The sequence below is a fragment of the Centroberyx gerrardi genome, chromosome 9, assembly GCF_048128805.1.
Source record: "Centroberyx gerrardi isolate f3 chromosome 9, fCenGer3.hap1.cur.20231027, whole genome shotgun sequence".
NCBI classification, from domain to species: domain Eukaryota; kingdom Metazoa; phylum Chordata; class Actinopteri; order Beryciformes; family Berycidae; genus Centroberyx; species Centroberyx gerrardi.
The window spans coordinates 4,050,545-4,069,809 of NC_136005.1; the positions used below are offsets into that span (position 1 = coordinate 4,050,545).

Here is a 19,265-nt window from a genome sequence, read left to right on the forward strand (position 1 = left end):
GTGTATTTCCGGGGCAGCTCCCCTGCAGAAGCGGGGTTGTCCATGTTAATCGATGGCGCCCCCGTCGTGCGTTCCCCCCTAATGATGATATTCATAGCTGCATCTGGAGGGAGATCCTGGTAATGATGAGCTCCTCTGACCTTTCGCTGGAGATAACCTTCCTCTGCTCCTCGGCGCGGGCTCACGGTCGCCCGCGGCTCCAGACCGGACCGAGAGAATCGACTGAATATCGAGTGAAGCTGTGGCGCGGCAGACACGGCCTCCAGTTGCCAAGAACACACACACACACTTACAAATACATGTACCAACACACAGACACATACAGGTGTCCCAGTAGGTCATGACCACACACAGCAGAACAAGACACACACACAAACACACACGCACACACATAAATGCACATGCACACACTGTTAATCCAACCATAGATGTGCAATACATAGATAAATACACATGCACATACACACACACATACTCTCACATATAGACACACACACACACACCCTTAACACACACCCGCATACACAAATACACATATACCTCCACACACTCACCATACAAACATGCACGCACACGCACACGCACACACACACACACACACACACAAATACACCTCTGCACACTCACCAAATGTACACCCACACAAAAACTCACCAGAAAAACACACATGCACACACGCACACACACAGGCACACACACACACACACACCATTAACTCATGGATCCACTCATACAGTGCATGGATGAATATGTACACACACACACACACACACACACACACACGCACACACACACACACACACACACAAATACACCTCTGCACACTCACCAAATGTACACCCACACAAAAACTCACCAGAAAAACACACATGCACGCACGCACACACACACACCATTAACTCATGGATCCACTCATACAGTGCATGGATGAATATGTACACACACACACACACACACACACGCACACACACACAGCAAGGTTTGGACCGGGCTCATTAGAGATGTGAAGGAGAAAATGATCAAAAAAAAGCCAAGAGGGATTTCATGCAGATTCGCACTCCAACGCTCTCAGGCAATCAGCAGCAAGCCTCCTCCTCGCCCCGAGAACCGCCGTCCCGTGGTCACAGAGGGCAAGGAGGAGAGGGAGAGAGGGAGAGAGAGAGAGAGAGAGAGAGAGAGAGAGAGAAAACTCATCTCCCGCGCCCGTCGACTTCCCCCACCCCACCACTCGAGGAGGCAGTTCATTTAGCAGTCCCTTTCATTAATGTTTCTCTTTCATTTTCCCCCTCTCTTTCTCCTTTTCCACTCTCTCTCCCTCTCTCTCTCTCTCTCTCTCTCTCCTTCTTTTTCTCTGCTTTAAAGGTACGAGCGAGCGAGTAACGAGAAGTCGAAGAAGCCGCTGGAACAGCTGAAGATATGAAGCTAAAGAGGTTTTGAAAACAACCCAGCGGTAAGTGGCTCCCGAAAATTTTTGCACAGCGCGCCGCCATTTTAGGAGAGTAATCTGCTCTCTCCGAAAGGACTCCCACACCCTGCAGAACGAGTGATTTTACATGCTGGGATACAGATTCACTTTTACTTTATTAAACCCCAAGTCTGTCTGTTTCTACCTATCTATCTATCTATCTATCTTCCTCTCTCCTTCCTTCCTTCTTTCCTTCCTTCCACTGCTGCCTCTGGTTACAGATCTGCAGTAGTCACCACAGTGGCGTAATCCCATGTGATAAAAGCATTTTCCTCCCATTTTCTGCCCATGTCGCACTTTGCTACAGCTGGCACTATATAGTCCTTCCGCAACAACCATACGCTTCCATTATTGTCACTGCTAGGTATTTTGCAGTAATTATTCTCTATTAAAGCTGCACTAAGCAAGATTTTTTATGTGACAATACACCAGTTTCTGTTCCTAATTCACAAAGTTGGACTTGCAACTTCAGCAATTGAGATGCTGCGGATTTGTTCTTTTGTCTAAAATAAATTCTTGTGTGGGGTGTGGACTCTGGCAGGAAATCTTCTCCGCCCAGAGGAAGCAACAAATCTGAACTGAACTGCGAAATCCAAACTGTCTCCGTCCAGAGAAAGCTGGACTCGCCAACGTTAGATCTTTTCCTTTCTCTCGTCTCTTTGGTTTCCTTTGGTCAAAAGCATGCAACAGACCAGCATGCAACAGACCAGCATGCAACAGACCAGCAAGCAACAGACCGGCAGGCAACAGACCGGCCGGGTCGGTAAACATGAGCGTGCTGTGTGCAGTTCACTGACATCACATTACAGGATTTCTGAGTATTGAAGCTTAAACAGCCTTCAGACATTTACCTCTCGCTGCCATTTGGAGCTGGAAACAGTCAAAGTTGCCTAGTGCAGCTTTAAAATAGTAGCATTTGACACTATTTAGGGGGTTAGGGGTTCAGTTCCTTGCTACAGATGTATGCCCTCATGATACTTTAAATAAGGCACTTTGGGTAAAAGCATCCACCAAACAGCATGCACGTTATGTCTGTTGAAGCTGTACGACAGTGAAGCCGCAGGTCCAGCGTCCTCATTTGGCCCTGATATTACCCACTGATCACCGTAACAGGAAATGTAGTAAGCTGTCACCTTCCTCCTCGCTCCTCCCTGCTCCACCGTGCTGAGCCCATCCATCCATATTGACAGCTGAGGCGCGGCTGAGAGAGAGCCATCATCTACCTGTCACAGCAGGTTAGCGCTGAGGGCCGCCGCCGCCGCCGCCGCCGCCGCCGCCGCCTCCACTTCCGCAAGCCTTTCATTCAGCGAACTGTTTGGGAGTTTTTTTCAGATCTGGAATCCATCGCGGAGCAGTTCAGAAGCTTGTTTTTTACCCCTCTGTAGCCGCGCTTTTTCCAAGTTTATTCGTGTTCACCGCTCCCCAGACTCACACCGGTGCGTCCCGCCGAGCGCAACAATGCAGAATTCACTTTAAAAGGTTTCCGCACGTATTCTCTTTTAAATTGAAATTGATATTTTTGCACATGTGTACGGCGTTTGGCATCCTCCTGAGAGCGGAAACCGTGTAAAGTGACATCCTGGGCCTCGCTTAATTGAAATCAGCTCCTGCTTTTCATTCTAATTGTATGATATATGTTCAAGTTTACACACGAAACCAAACCAAAGGGATTCAGAGGGATTCTTGGAGTTAGTTTGAAAAGCCCTGTTTGGAAAAGAGGGTAAGAGTTCTTCAAAGTCTTCTGAAAGCAACTTTTTTTATTATTTTATTATTAATATATTTTATTAATGATCATCAGCGAGATTAATTCAAAGATCAGATACCGCTCATTAATCATGGTTCAATTTTTTACTCAGCCTAGTTTTTACACATCAGAATTAGTGAGCTGTAGTAAAACTGAATGCATAATACTGACTTTCTGGCCAAGCTGAAAGTCTGGAAGCCGCCATCATTTTCACCTAAAAAGTAAATTATGAAGCTTCACCCTTAAGGCCCTGACACACCAGGCCGGCAGTCGGCCGTCGGCCAATGTCGGGCCGTCGGTAAGCGTCGGTGTCCCTAGTTTTTGCGGTGTGTCCCGCACCGTCGGCACTAGTCGGACCCTGTCGGCGTCTTTTCGGCCGATTGAGCGTGTTGAATCGGCGTCGGAGCCCGTCGGTGAGAGAGATCACTCTGATTGGTAGTTCGTGTTTTGCCTCTGGATGATTGGACTGATAAATTCCTTCAACATGTGGAACTGAACAGGAAAGAGCCGAGCGAAATTTTTAAAATCGGAGGTTTCATTTATCTCCAGCTCTCGACACAGGTTCGGGAAAGCCCCTCGAGCCTGTCGCTGGAGTAACGTTATTCATGATTTCACCCATTTAGTGCGGTTTCTCCTTATTTTTCGCCTCCGCCTCTTCCTTTCTTCTTCCACAACCAAAAGACCAAGGGCTGACAACGCCAGTGCCATTTGCAACTTCTTATCAGACATAAGGTATGGAGAGTTATTTCCCTTCACGCAGGCGCAGAACGTACGTGTTAGTTGGCCGTCGGCTGTAGTCTTTGCGGTGTGTTCAAGTGCAACTTTTTGGACCAGAAGCAGGAGATGTGAGGCGACGCAACAGTCGGCCTTCGTCGCCGCTGGTTCTTTGAAGTCAGTTTGGTGTGTCAGGGCCTTTACCTTAACCCCACTGCAGACCTTAGACCCAACTTTAACCTTAAGGCTCTCCCACAGGAATAGGCTGAAGAACCCTTCAAGGTGCTAATCTGCACTTTGATCTTTTTATCCTACAGAAATAAGTACTTTTTAACACAAGGTCGATAGGTTTGAATATCTCATTGACTTTAATATTGTTGCCCAATTTGGACATATACTGAATAGTTTAACTCGAAACTGGAAAATGAGATGCCACTAAAAAAAATACAAAATAATCGCTAGTATAAAAGTTGAAGAAATTGTCTGTATTCTCAAAGTTATCATCTATTTTGAGACCTTTACTTACAAAATGGTAATACTTTAGAGGATATAATCATCTGTTGCTTTTAAATAATAAGCAATGAACATCAGGTGTTTTTTTTTCCAAATGGAATGAAATCCCTCTATTCCTTATTCATGTGACTATTTTCCATTTTACATACACACATTTGAATATGTTGTTGACTTCGCTGTCGTCGCCTACACTGCATACACCTTCCTCATTTCCATGTCATTAGCTGATTATTAGCGGTGGCGACGGAGCGGCAGATCTGCAGAGGAGGGAGGTGGGGGGGTGTGAGGGGAGGGAAGGGAAGGGAAGGGAAGGGAAGGGAAGGGAAGGGAAGGGGAGGCAGGTCAGAGCAGATGCAGGCCCAGACTTCTCCTCTCCGTGAGCAGAGAGCCCCCCCCCACCCCCCCCCCCACCCCTGCCTCCGGGGGCCACCAGCCGCACATTAACAGCTGCATTCGGCATATTGGGCTGAGATGATAGCGAGGCCTCTGTGACCTGCTTCATTTGACTGCGAAAGTGGCGGAGAGGGGAGATAGCACATCTGGACCCCCCCCCTCCTACACCCCCACCCCCCACCCACCCCCACCTCCCCCGCTGAGGGCTCAACAAGCTGCAGACGCAGAGTGCAGGGAGGGGAGAGCGTCCGCACCAGGCTCGCTGAAGGGTTTAACTGCCTGACTGCGCACCGTTTACACACCAGAATAGGAATTATCACATGCAGAGAATATTCAATACTTGCCAAGGCCATATAGCTGCCATGAAATCTTGTTTTGTTCCAAAATGAGACAGGCTATCCACCTTTTGGGGGGGGGGGGGAAACGAGCGACATCTAATTTGACAAAATGACTGCTGTCGTGGAAGTTAAAGTCAATATTAAGTATCGATGAAGTCATCAGCGTTCTTGAGCTGTTCACTTACAAAATGGCAGCATTTTAAAGGAAGTTATTGACTGTGATTGTTTATAATATTGAGCTATGAACATCAAGTATCATATGTTTCCCCAAAATGGATATCCAGCATTTTGAAAGGAAACCCCTCATAGCATTTGGAGCATAAGTGGTTTTTGTTTGTTTGTTTGCTTGTTCTATTTCAATTTTAGCTTTTGTGATCCATTTCGGCTTGATGTTTACTTGGCGGTCTGGTGCCTCAATTCTGTTGTTGATTCAGGTGCCTTTTCCTGCAGCGGGGAGGGGGCGAAACACTCTGAGCGGGTCTGACTCGGCCAAATCCCCGAGGCCTTCGCACCTGAATGAACAGGCAGCAGCCACCGTTGGCTGAGCTTTAAAGAGCGTTTCGGAGGGAGAGAGAGCAGTACTCGTTAAGTGGCTCAGAGGAAGTTAGCGGCACAATTAAACGAAGCCCTGTTGATCTTTACGGCTGGCATCGGGAGGCGATATGTGTTGTAGCGGAGCGGCGTTAGCCGCAGCGTGGCGCTGGGTGTTTGACAGGCTGCTTAATGTGCCTGGGAGCCGCCGCCGCCCTCCTCCCTCGCTGCTATTGTCCCTTCACTGCGCGCTCGCTAGCTAACCCCCTAAAACACATCATAAAGAGAGCAGGCAAAAAAACACAGCGACGAATTAGCATTATTCAATTATATACGCTCCAGTTATTTGTGGCGGCATTTAAAGAAATGTAAATTGACCTCGAGTCTGGAGGTAATGAATTTGATTACAGCGGCGTATGCAATTTCATGGTATTTGGGGATCAAAGATGTTTTTCTTCTTGCACTTTCCTCACAGCGATGGTGGAGATCTACGCAGCGTGTCGCATTTTAAAGAGGATCCTTTTTTTTTTGTTTCATGTTTTGGAGCATACGTGTTGCCGTTCCAACGCGAGACGCGACTTTCCATTCTGTTTCTCCGCTCATTTTACGTTCCTTGTGTATTGTCTCTTAGCTTGGAAGCCACCCAAGCTTCATTCCCATTAGCGCTTATTCAGTGCAGCTCAACCGTCAGTTCTGACACCCTGTTGCACTGAGTGTGAACACATCTTCACACGACATTTCGCTCCACCTGGGAGGCTTTGATCGAACCCCGGGAAAAACTCAGAACCGCAGCACTTCAGTCCCTTAAGTAGTTTGGAAACTTATCCCTGCAAACTTTTGGGGGAGCTGATGGATGAAAATAAACAACCGGCTGATGTGTCCTAGTAAAAAAAAAAGGCTTGGATATTTTTTTTTTTTAGGGTGGGGTGGAGAGATGCTATCTTGGGTCTATTAATGCAGTCATTGCTGTGTTGCCCCAGGGCCCAGGGCCTAATCCAGAGGAGTGAGAGTGAATGGGACTGTGGCTCGGGCTTGCCAGACCTACTTAGGTTCTGGTTGAGAGCACAGTGCTGTGTGGGCGAATCTATTCTGTCCTGGGCCGGGCACAGCATAAACATTGCCCAGGGAAGGCAGGCAGGCAGGCAGGCAGGCAGGCAGGCAGTCAAGCGGACAAGAGCAAAACTATAGGGATGGTTGGCTTCAATTTCCCTTCCACTGACTCTCCTCGACTGTCCGGGACCTGGGAGATAGAGAGAGGGGAAAGAGAGGAAAAGAGTGTGTGTATGTGCGTGGGAATCACCTGTATTTGCTATCTCTTTCTCTGGAGTCTCACTAAAGTATGTTCTGTTATGTCTGCCTATCCACCCTCCTCACACACACACACACACACACTCTCTCTTTCACGGTGAATCTGCCCTGATACATTCAGTTCACGGCCGTGAAGCAATCACTCGCCGGCTCTCTCTGTCTGTAAGTGGTCTGTGTTTGCTCCATGGCACTCATGGCGCTCTGACCTCCTGACCCCGCGTGTAAACAGAGCGCTCCTCCTCCTCCCCCACCCCCCCACCCGTCTCCCACCGCCACCCACCATCCCCCACCCGCCACCGCCAAATAAGGAGGACACAGCCACCGAGAGCCAGCGAGCCGACCCACTGAGGAGGCCATTAGTGAGCCAGCGAGCCAGCAGAGAGGCTCGTAGAAAACCACCTCTGGCATCACTCATCACTCCTGGCCTCTCTGGCCTGACCAGCCTCTCCGCGGGGTGTGGGAACGCGCACACACGCACACACACACACACACACACACTCACAGCGTGTGCATGTACACACACACACTGAACAGCACAGATACTGTATCCACTCACACTGCGTACACACCGACACACTCAAAGACACACAAATGCACTCAACCCGTACACTACCAGTCAAAAGTTTGGACACACCTGATTGAATGTTCTATGTTTTTCATTCTCTTAAAGCCATTTTGATCTAAAGGCTTCTGCTTAAATGATTGAAATTAGTTTCTTAGACAAATATAAATAGTGAAGTTGATCCTATGTATGAATTTCTTTCCAAAGCCTTTTGCCTTTCCATCAAGGCAAAGGGCGGCTACTTTAAAGAATCTAAAATATAAGATAGTTTTGATTTGTTTAACACTTTTTTGGTCGCTGTATAATTCCATTTGTGTTATTTCATAGTTTTGATGTCTTTACTGTTATTCTAAAATGTGGAAAATAGTAAAAATAAAGAAAAATGTGGTGTGTCCTTCCTTTCGACTGGTAGTGTACATATACAGTACATTGACGCAGAGTGAAAGGCACATACAGGCACTTAGACACCATGTACATACAACGCACATATGAAACACATGTATGCACTCACACACCACATATACATTAGAACACACTCACGCAAAAGCCACATACGCATTCACACGAAACTGCACAGCGCCCTCGCCATGAACACATACACACAGACATGCAAAGTCACAGTCTATTACTCACATGCGTGAATACACCCGTACACACAAGATAAATTATACATCAGGTAGTTTTAGCCAAGTGGTCTAAAACAGTCCCAGGCGTCTCCAACCGTGCTGAAACATGGCTAACCACCAAGGTGCTATATTAATTCATGTAATAACCGGTGTTTTTATTCTTTCAGTCAGTACACATGTGTTTGTTATTGCAGTATAAAAGGGTTCATTAGGGTTTGGCTATTTTGTTTGGCTATTTTTGTGCAATATTCAATTTAAATTTGATCATTTTCATGGCAAGAAAATGACTCTGAAAAGCCTCTGAAACAGCATTTAGACCATCATGGGACACTAAAACTCTCCACTGAAACCAGACTGATGTTTTATTTTAGTGTTAGCATCTCTTTAAGGCAGAGTGACCCACCACACCTATTCAATGGTAGGGAAAACTCTTGGATACGCTGCCTTTAAAATGAAGAATTAATTCACAAAAAACATTATCGAATAATTAAACGAATAAATAAAATGTGCAAAGAAAATAAAATTTCACTGCAGGTTTTTACAGACTGTTTTTTACGCAGCTGTGGACAAGGAGGAACATCCGTCATGTCGGAGTTGGACAACGTGACTAACTGATGTACGACATTTAATAAAAGACCAATATCTGCAAAGTGATATATCGCTCTAACCCTACACATAACACACACCAGTGGAGATCATATAACACGTTTACAGTATTCACAGTTAAACTAACAGTGCGGGCCGGTCCGGTGATGCCAGCCCAGAAAATGAAATGTGCAGTGCAAGCAGCAGTGGGCAGCATATAAAACAACATTTGTCAGTTTAACAGGATTCACAGGACACACAGCTTAACACACTAATGCCGAACACTCCCTCTCTATCTCTCCGTCTGTCTCTCCCGCTCTGAAACTCTTTGGTTTGTTTAGCTGCACTCTTTCACCTGCCTCCAAATGTCAGCCGAGTTCAACGGAGCTGGAGGGAAAACACTCGCAGAGAGAAAGAGATATTGGGAATGAGAAGAAATGGAAGGGGGGGATGAAGGAGGGAGAGGGAGAGGGAGAGGGAGGGGTAGGTGATGTGTTTGGTTACAGAAATGCCCTCCCATGAGAGTTTTACTGACTATACTGCAGTGTGGCAGTGGAGTAGATTCTACATTTTAGGTATTTAGACGATGTTTTATCCATAAAGGCCGCAGTTGCTGTTGTCGTTTCATCATCCGATCACGCCAGGATGCATGAAGTGACAGGTCTGGATGCCAAAACAAATGGGATTTTTGCTCACATTTGCTATCAGATCTTCAAAACCAGATAAAGAAGTGGTCAGGCTCACATTGTGATCTGACTTCTGCGTTATCTAAATGCAATCCAGCCACAGTGTGCATGCAAGCAATGTAAAGAGATGGAGAGGGACAGCGGGAAAGGAAATGCTGACATTTAAAGAAATACAGCCACAGGAGCTGCATGAAAGCCATTTTCAGGACTAAGTGTGGTTGCACAGTGATCTGGTCTCATGAAATCACATTCAAATGCCATAGGAAAATATTCCCTAGAATGATCATGTGTGGTAGAGAAGTGTTGGATAAAGAAATTTGCAGAGGAAAGGTTTTTGAACAAGACAGGAGCATTTTCAGTCCAAATAGAGGAGAAAGATTATGGTAAACAGTTTGGGTTTCCTCTCCAGTGACTATTTCTCTTCAATAACAACAACACAACAGGGTTTTGAAGTGAGTTTTGTATTGGTAGTGGGGCGGCCTAGAGGTCAGGGAGACCTTCTTGTAGCCAGAAGGTCACAGGTTTGATCTCCTCACCATCCAATGTGCCAAAATGTAGATGTAGTTTGACTTTGTATCGTACCTTTGTAATCTAAGAAACTGTTTCCAAAGCATTGGATCAAGTCAAATCGTAAATTACAAAAGATATCTGATGGAAATCTTCTGAAAGCCGTTTTGTAGTCAGTAATAACATTTCTCATCTGGTTAAAGTAATAATGAAGTAATAATCCGTGACATTTTCATAGCCTATAAATAAATCTCTATTTTGCTACTCTCTATCGCTGATGGAGATAACATAATAACACAAGCTATACTCAGTTAATGAAAGCTTTCATATTTTCTACCTTTTATATTTCTACATTTCTTACAGTTTGTTTAAACAGAAGAAGAACTGGGTAGAAGAACTACTTGAACTCTTGAAGCGGTATTCGGCTAGTTTGAAATAGCAAAACAATAAAAGGACTCAAACCAAATAACAACCATTCCAGTAAAGGTCAGCACTGACCTGTAGTGGATCCACTTGTCCAAATAGTGCACCCATTACTATAAATCAGAGACCGTCCCATGACTAGAAGGTACCAGGTCTGTGTGTTTCAGAGAGTGATATGCGAGGAAACAAATTCCTGCTTCCACTGTGTGTAATATAGCAATCAAAGCGCTCTAAAATTCCTAAAAATCCAAAAGAGAGGAGACAGTTTGGTTCTATATCAGTAGTGTGTAATCCACTGCACCCCCCCCCCACACACACACACACACACACACACACACACACACACCCGGCCCAATATGCCCACCGCACCCCCACCTCCGCTCTCATCCTCCTATCTATCGCAGCGCTCGCTTGTGTATCAAGGTAATGAATTCATAATCTCTGTCAAGCTCTTTGTAGATCTCTATCGAGGTGGAGAGATAAGAGGGAGTGTCGTTGCACTCTAATAGCCGTCAGTCTGCCTCTCTTCCTGCTTGCTCTGTATGTGTGTGTGTGTGTGTGTGTGTGTGTGTGTGTGTTAAGTAAACCACCCCATCACCGACAACCCCAGCGCTCTCTCTCCCCCAGTCCGGCTTCCAGGGAAGGCAAAAAAAAACAAAACAGAAAACACATTACAGCCTGGAACCCAGTCGGTTATCAGCTAGCTGCTGAAGCTACACGTCCGCCGAATGAAAGCGGCAAATACCTGTCAGAAAGAAGAGAATATATTTGAGTGGTAAGCACTGAGCGCCGGTCCCCAGGGGGGGGAACGCCTGGCCTAGAAATAGAAGTGTTTCCCCTCCACTTTCTCTCCTTCTTTCCGTCTCTTTTTTCCACCAAAATACCACCGAGTCCTTTCCAACCCGGCTGACAAACACTCCATCACAGGGAGAGTAAATATCCAAGAGGGCGAGGCCGACTCGGAGTAACTAAACCCGTGGCGGGGGCCCGCCTCTGGAGGGCCGCCGACGGCCGCGTGCCCGTGGTTTTAATTGCGTTTTCGGCGGGGTGATGAAATGTCCTCCATTTGGGCGCGAGCTGGCAGTAAGTGGGCTGTCACCTCTGGGGACAGAGTGAGCGATGGCCCGCCGCTATCGGAGGTGATTGTGCCTCAGCCCCTAGGGGCGACACAGACGAACAGAGGGGAGAAGTGAGACGGTGGGGAGAGAAGCATCTTTCATTTTTTTTAACAATTTCACACAGAGTAGAAAACGGGACAGGGGGGCAAGGAGGAGGAGGAGCAGCGGTAAGTAGTATGTATGCAAAACCTGGACAACTCAAACTAAAGACAGGACATTCATTTCTCCAGAGGGCTTGCTAGTTTGGTGGTTTTTTAGCATTCTGCACCTCACTCTGTCTTTGAGCACCTGCTTCTGTAAATACACATGCAGCGATGTAATGGAGTTTAAACCCGCCTAAACTCAGTGTACCCACTTTTTTTATTTGCAGAATACGGTTTACTAACCTTTACAGGCCTATATAAATCTTTATGGTGCACATTCATCGTATAAATCATAGCAAGTAGTATCAAACTGATATAACTATATAAGATTGGTGTCCTTTTTAGGGGGGAAAGCATAAATTAATATATTGGAGGTTATAGGTTATCTACCTTTTTATTTACCACTACATCACTGTTTGTATACCAACATTGTACTGAGTATCGCCTTCATTTGGAAACGTGAGGATGAACACAGAAGGATCCACAGGAAATATACAGACATATATAACACTGTAACATCCTATATAAAATGTGACTGCTGTGAGAAAAAAAAACACATACCTTCAATTTCCAAGTTGGTTTTTCTTCCAGTTTCATGGTCACATATGTTGATGCAAAGTGAGTTTCATGACCCTTGAAACATGTTAAAATAATTGCATATTGTTTACTTACAGTAGTTCTACTATTGTACAATTGTTCTTGCACATAAGTGTGTCTTTTGTCGGACAACAGAGATATGCAGACACTGTAGTGAGGATCAGCCGAACCTGGAAGCGGAAGACAAAGCAGACAGGAGGCGGCCGGCAGCTCTGCTTTTCCAACAAAGTTCTCCGGTGGTTAGGATCGTTTCCACACAGTAGGCTACATGCCGTTACACGATTCAGTAGCGAGACACAAACGATTAACCGCTTCCCCTTGAGCGCGCGGGCCCCGTCTTCCGCTTCCTGAATTTACATGGCGCTTACGAGCACTCACATGAAAAACAAAAAAAGTGGAGATGGAGAGAAGGAGCGAGAGGAAGACAGGAGAGCTCCCAGTGTGGAGTAGTCTCATTATTCCGTTATGGATTGCGCGTGTCAGGCGGTAAGTGCTCCTTTTTATCCTTCCAAAGCACTATCCTCCTCGGCCGCCGAGCGCATTTCCCTACCCGAGTCAAATTTAGCATGTTAAGGCTCACGCCACCGGGGGGAGCGGCGGTGAGAGCGGCGCGCCGAGATTTACCGGCTTGATTAAATAAGGGGACTATAGTGTGAATAAGAGGCCAAGGGAGAAATCAACATAAAAATCACACGCTCATTTTTATTCAGCGGTTAAAATGATCGCCCACCCCAACCCGCTCGCCGCCGCCGCCTCTTTACACCTCTTTACGGCGTGTTGCACATCACACCGGGGTTTTAAACAGCGAGCGGAGAGAGGGGGCAGTGGAGGACCGCTGGTGGCGCGGGGTGGCTTTCTGCCAATACACCGCGAAGATGGGTCTTTTTAAAAAGGGCCTGTCCCCATCCATTACTGCCTGCACACCTTGAAAAGTTCACCACACAAAATGCATTGCTGCTCTCCCTCCAGCTGGGCGGGGGGGGGGCTGTCATTTCAAGCACTGTGCCTCACAAAATGGGACTCCCTTCCAAAGCACTGTCCAATTCAATCTCATTTCTTTCAATTTAACGTTATTACCATACAGCCTGATCCTAACTGGTCCGGGAAGGTGCTTTGATGTAGCCAACAGCCAGCGCACACCGGCCTTTTTCAATTCAGCAGCTGTGGCCAGGGCAGGGAACAAGTTTTTCTTTTTTTTTTTTTTTTCCTGTCTACAGGCCACACTGGCTGGTAAATCACAACATCAACCAGACACTTTCACCACTCTCCCATGCCAGCGAGGTTTCTGGAATTGAATACGGGCTTTAGATGAAAGTTGGTTGGCTGCCAAAGACTAACTAACAGCCACAGCCAAAGATTTACTGAAGATTTAGCAGCATGTGACTTCTGTTCATTTCCTCCGCTGGTTGTGGGTCACTTGGTTGATGTCTCCTGTCTGTGTGTTTCCCCCCCTGCTGAGCAGAGTGGACACCAGCTGACACCGTTCAAATTCAAACCAGCCAATCAGAAGTCCTGCTCCAGCTGGAAGTGAATATGATTGGGCGAAATATTCAAGTGCCTCTCAGGGAAGGTAGAAGGTGAATCGTGGAGGCTGTGACCAAAAAATAAACACTATATAATAATAATTTTTCTTAATCATTGCATATTTTTATTATAGCTGATTGATTGTTTTGCTCTTTTTATTTTGCAGCACTTCGTAATTTTTAAGAAATGTGATATTCAAATAGTTATTATTGTTACTTAATAACAATTTAATTATAATTAGTATTGTATTTACACAGTACAAGGGCAAATGAGACATCTCCTCACTATAGAGAGGCCACTGAAACGAGGTTGATATTCAATAAACAATTAAAAGTTAAGTAACTAAACTATTTTTTAATTGTGTTCAGGCCACAAGTTCCTTTGTCTTGTGTTGCTGAGCTGCAGTAACACCAGTGAGCCGACGTACTGGATAACATCAATAGGCTGTTCTGTGACGACTTCATTAGGATTCAGATGAATGAATTTAATGGATTACATCGGCTTATCTATGCCGAATATCACTGTGTATCTTGTTTGAAAGTGTAAGGAACAAGATCCTACCAGCCATCCTCAGCGTATGAAATGATGATTTGGGTTGAGCAGAGACTATTTTGTGCTCTGTCAACCTACTGACTCTCTCTGGTCTAAAGAACTGTTTTTTTTGTTTGTAATGTGAACTGGTTTTTGTCTGTAAACCAAATTTCGTCTAACGAGACAATAGAGATTTGAATTGGCTTGAATCCAAAAAACAGTTCAATGCCAACGATACTTAGTAACCTTCCTCTTTTAAGGCAAGTCTGCACAGTTTCAAATGTCATTCGACCTCCACATCCTCATCTGGTCTTTATTCTAGTGAAGGTTGTCTGCAGGTCCTGAAAAAGTCTTAAAATGTCTTAAATTATCAGCTAAACTCAAAGCCTTACAAGGTCTTGAATACATTCCACATCTTAAATTCTGTTTTTTCCAGTGAGTTTGTAACTTTGCAAATTTTAGAAGGTTATTATACAAATACTTCAGCAAAACTTTGAAGTATCGTGCAGCTAGTCCAGGTCGAAACATTAGACCACAGAAAATCCTAATAATATCAGAGATTAAATAGTACCATTAAGTACGATAAGGTCACTATTATATATATATATATATATATATATATATACCACAGACACTACAAGTCCCTATAGGAATAATATGGTGATGATATCATAGGAGACAAAAAACACAACAAAACCTACAATAAAGTTTCATTGAACTACTTAAATTGAGTAGTACATATAGGAAATATTATGGTGATTTTTCAATAGGGAAATCAGCCCAGTCTATATTTTATGGGTCAGTTGTTTTGATTTTCACATTATATTTCACTCTGCTGGCATGAGAGAAAAGCTCCTAAAAAGTCTTAATGAATCCCACTTGCAGACACTCTGCTGCAGTGCCGTTCCCAAGCAGCGGGTCACGTGACAGCTGCTGCCTTTACATGCTGTCGGAAATATTGGAGTTATGAGTTGAGCGCCTCATAAACGACCCAGCAAAATGTTAAATATGACTGGGAAAGTAGGACATTTCTGTGATACCAGACTTAAGAGCCGTATCAACAACTGGTGGTAAATATAACATATTTTATTGTTATCTTGTTGTTTTGCATGTAAGTGTAAATAATTAGTACTGTTGTATGTTTTTGTTTTCACACTTTGTTAAAGTTTCAGTTGTCACACTTTCTTGGTGTGAAGTGACAACAGCTGCAAATAGTGTTTAGCCTAGAGTTTATTTCTACTGCTATAAATTATATGTTCCTTTAACAACTTTTTGGTCTAAGAAACGAATTAAAACACCAATTACATGCCTGATGTGTATCTTTATCTCACTGTTATCAAGAGCCAAAGTCAGGTTTGTGGTGAGACACTTCACTCCTCTATACATGTACACTATCAAATTTCATTAAGGTTTAGAGAACTTGAGACAATATTAATAATACATTTTATTTGTATTCCAACTTTTCAAAAACAAAGCTTAGGAAGTACTTTACAGATCATAAAAATAATTGCTGTTCTCTACTGAGCACTAAAGGAAGTAAAACTTGCATTACTGTAAAAAATGTAACACATCTTAGCTGAAAAATTTCACACAACTCTCACAATCTTCTTGTATATAGAAACAGTTTATGTTATTATCAGAAATGCACCAGAGAGAATCTATATCCTATTTGTTTCCTCTCTATTCTGCCACTGCAGCACAAAGTAGCTCGTGCCGCTTGATTTCTAAAATAAAACACCAGCCACAAAAAAACTCTTTTCGTTAAAAGCTTCCATTTTGTTTCCATTTCCAAACAAAAGCACTTGAATGCACCGAGAAATTTAGTTGGCTATTTACGACTTCTCAGCTCGGGAGACGGAGTTTACGAGGAGCACGTGAAGGCAGCACACGGCTCCGTTTCCCCCCCCCTCCCCCCCACCCCTGGGTAACTATAGAGGGGAGGGAATAGGGGGGCATTTGACTCCTGTCTCCCCACCCCCAGTCCGTATGAGGTGGATTTAGGAAGAAAGGAATCCAGACCTGGGACGTGGAGATAACGGGAGACACCAATAAAGAGAAATCCACTTGGAAATCAGCGCAGCGCGGTTGCGCGCACGGATTATTATCATAGGGTTTTATTTCATTTCTATCACGTTGAGGAGATCCTGGCTCGGAGCGGCTGATCTGCGGGGAACAGGGAATACAAACGCACGGGAGATAGAGTTTTTAACACGGGTTCCCTCTGTTAACAAGTGACTCCGCTGGAATATAACCGAGTGCCTGTTTCTGCTCTCAAGATGCACAAATAAAAGTTTTTCGGAGGGAATACGACCGCTCAGCCGCAAAGAATACGGATTTTTAAATCTGCCCCCCATAAACCAACTAGGGGGGTAGTTTTTTAAAAAAATACTTTTCTCACGCCATTGAAGTAAGTGCTTGCGATTTTCTTTTATTTTGAAATGTTTGTTATCAGTGTATGTGGGGGAATTAAATGGAGCTATGATATTATAAGGTAACGGGGTGAGAAAAATATGAATATTTCAACTTTGCCACTGTGTTGAACCGTTACTTTCATCCACTGGGTGTCTTTGTTCATGGAAATAGACTCAAGCTGCTGGAGGAAAATGGAAAGGTGATTGTAGGAGAGTGTTTGTGTGCAGAAAGTGCGCTGAAAAAACTCATTTTACTTCGTTTTGGTTAAGTCTTTCTTGTGGATTTTCTGCAATCTGGAAATGGATAGACTGCATTGCGTGATGTTGTCCAGGTCCTGTAGTGCCTGCAGGGGTTCCCAAACTTTTTAATACAGGACCCCCCAAACAGATCTAGACCACTCACTCCCCATCTGGTGAGACTTTTCCACCAAGGAGCCCCATCTGACAAGATTTAGCCTCTGTGGTTAGTCCTGATTTAGTGCAGAACAGACTGAAACCTGCTGTATGATCAACAGTCAGCCTGACATCTTCCCTCATTGTGCCAAATCTGTAATAGTGAAATAAAAGTAAAGTAAAACTTGAGGATCCTTGAAGGTTCCTGGTTGGACTCCACTTTGGGAACAACTGCCTCAGATTTATTTGCCTTAAAATTAGTCTGTTTTCATATTTGCATTTGAAAACGTCGAGGCAAGCGGCTTGTTGTTCTCTGTTATCCTCTCTCGTCACTTTGTTGTGTAATCTAATGCAATGTGGATGTGAGTGGTAAATGTTGATAACAACTGTAATTTTAGATCTAAACAGCAACTTCAGAACAGGCTGTTAAACGACTGTTACCCTAATGATCCTGTGGTATTTTTAGCTCATATGGTATCACTGTAATAATCCTACAGTATTCCTATAGGGACTTAGTGTGTGTGTGTGTGTGTGTGTGTGTGTGTGTGTGTGTGTGTGTGTGTGTGTGTGTGCAACTCAATAAGAGTGACCTAATTGTACTTTAAGGTAATTTTCTATATATTCTGGTATCAGTAATATTCCTATAGTGACGTCAAGTGTGTCGGTGGTATCAGTAGTGAGTTTATAGTAGTTTTATTGTAATTTATGGGATTTAAAACAAATCTCCTATATGGTATTCCTATAGGATATTACATATATTTTAGAGTTTTCTGTGACGTTTGTATAGTAGCCTATCCCTCTACATTTCATTATAGGATCACTTCTTTTCTTCAGGTTAATCCTCTGCTTTGAGAGGCAACTTTTTTTGTCTCATTGTGTTGGAAAGTTTGGAGCCCGCTCCAGGCGCCTGTAGGCGTTTGGAGCTTTTTTTTTTCCGTGTTTGTTTTTTTACGCAGGCTACTGTAAGTCAAGTGAGTCCAATTTGAATTGCAATGGGTCTTAATTTTATCAGAACATTTAAGGCTAAACCTTCCCGGGGCAACAGCCTGCTCCCCCCCGAGCAGTTACACACATTAGAATCCAAAAAAGGATTAGTAATGCATTTCATTTAGTGGGGTTGCTGAACAGAGGGGCTAAAACACTGTTGTTGTTGTTGTTGTTGTTGTTGTTTTTGTCCCTGACATCAATAAAAAGAACAGAGGCATCAGATCCCTAACCAACAGTAACTACAGTATTTCTGTAACACTCCTAGAGAGGCTTAAAGTGAGTCTGTGGTACTCAACAGTGAGTTTATACAGTGACCTTTTTGGACTTTATGGTATTCCGTATGGTTTAACTATAGTGTTCATATAATATTCCAACATGGATGTAGTTTTGCTGCAATCTGTATAATATTCCTTATACCTCATTCTGTTTTCTAGTGCTGGAAGAAAACGCTGTTGGTTGACATTTGAAAAGTTCATTTCCAAACCTCTTCACACTGTATGATGCTGTGTGTCTTCTCCTGAAATGTATCATTCGGTGTCTCTTCATACAGAGGATCCGGTGTGGTCTGTAAGTGTGTCATCATTTAGTGTGATGCTGTTATTGATCATCCCCCACAGGGAGGTCAGAGGTCAGAGGTCAGGCTCAGCCACAGCGTTAGTGGGTTAATGTGGATATGATGGAGAAGCAGGGCGAGGTGTTCAGTGTTCATTTCACTGCAGAACGCTACAACAGTCAAATAAGTAAAACGCAGCCTTTAAGACCAGGAAAGGACAACATTTAAACTATATTACAATAACCAAAATCCCAGAGGATCTGTAGTCTGATATCACAATATTGATATTATATCTATGTCAGTATCGCCCAGCTCTACTTGAAGCTTGAACCAACAGAGTTAAATCACCTGCTATCCTTCAAAAAGCACCATCTTTTTTTTTTTTTTTTACCAAATTCTGATCTCATTTTAGAATCGAAACTCTTTGATTTTTAGCGTTTTTCTAAATCCAGCCCATCATTCTTGTCTTCCAGTATTCAATCAGCACGCTAACTTGTATAAATAAACACATTTGTCAAATGATGAGGGCCACATGTTGATTGTCAGCAGCGAGAGCGAGTCTTGTCCTTCAGAGTAATTGGACAACAACTAGCATACCAAGAGGCTGCGCGTC

The 19,265-nt window shown here is 44.2% G+C and overlaps 1 protein-coding gene across 1 annotated transcript in view; it reads left to right on the forward strand.

The window, feature by feature from the left end:
* The window catches only part of ptprsa (protein tyrosine phosphatase receptor type Sa), a 296,738-nt gene that overhangs the window by 52,091 nt on the left and 225,382 nt on the right, over window positions 1-19,265 (forward strand). The window contains exon 2 of the mRNA XM_078285725.1: window positions 1,363-1,450. The gene's annotated coding sequence lies outside the window, so the exon portion shown is untranslated. The remainder of the gene's footprint in view (window positions 1-1,362; window positions 1,451-19,265) is intronic.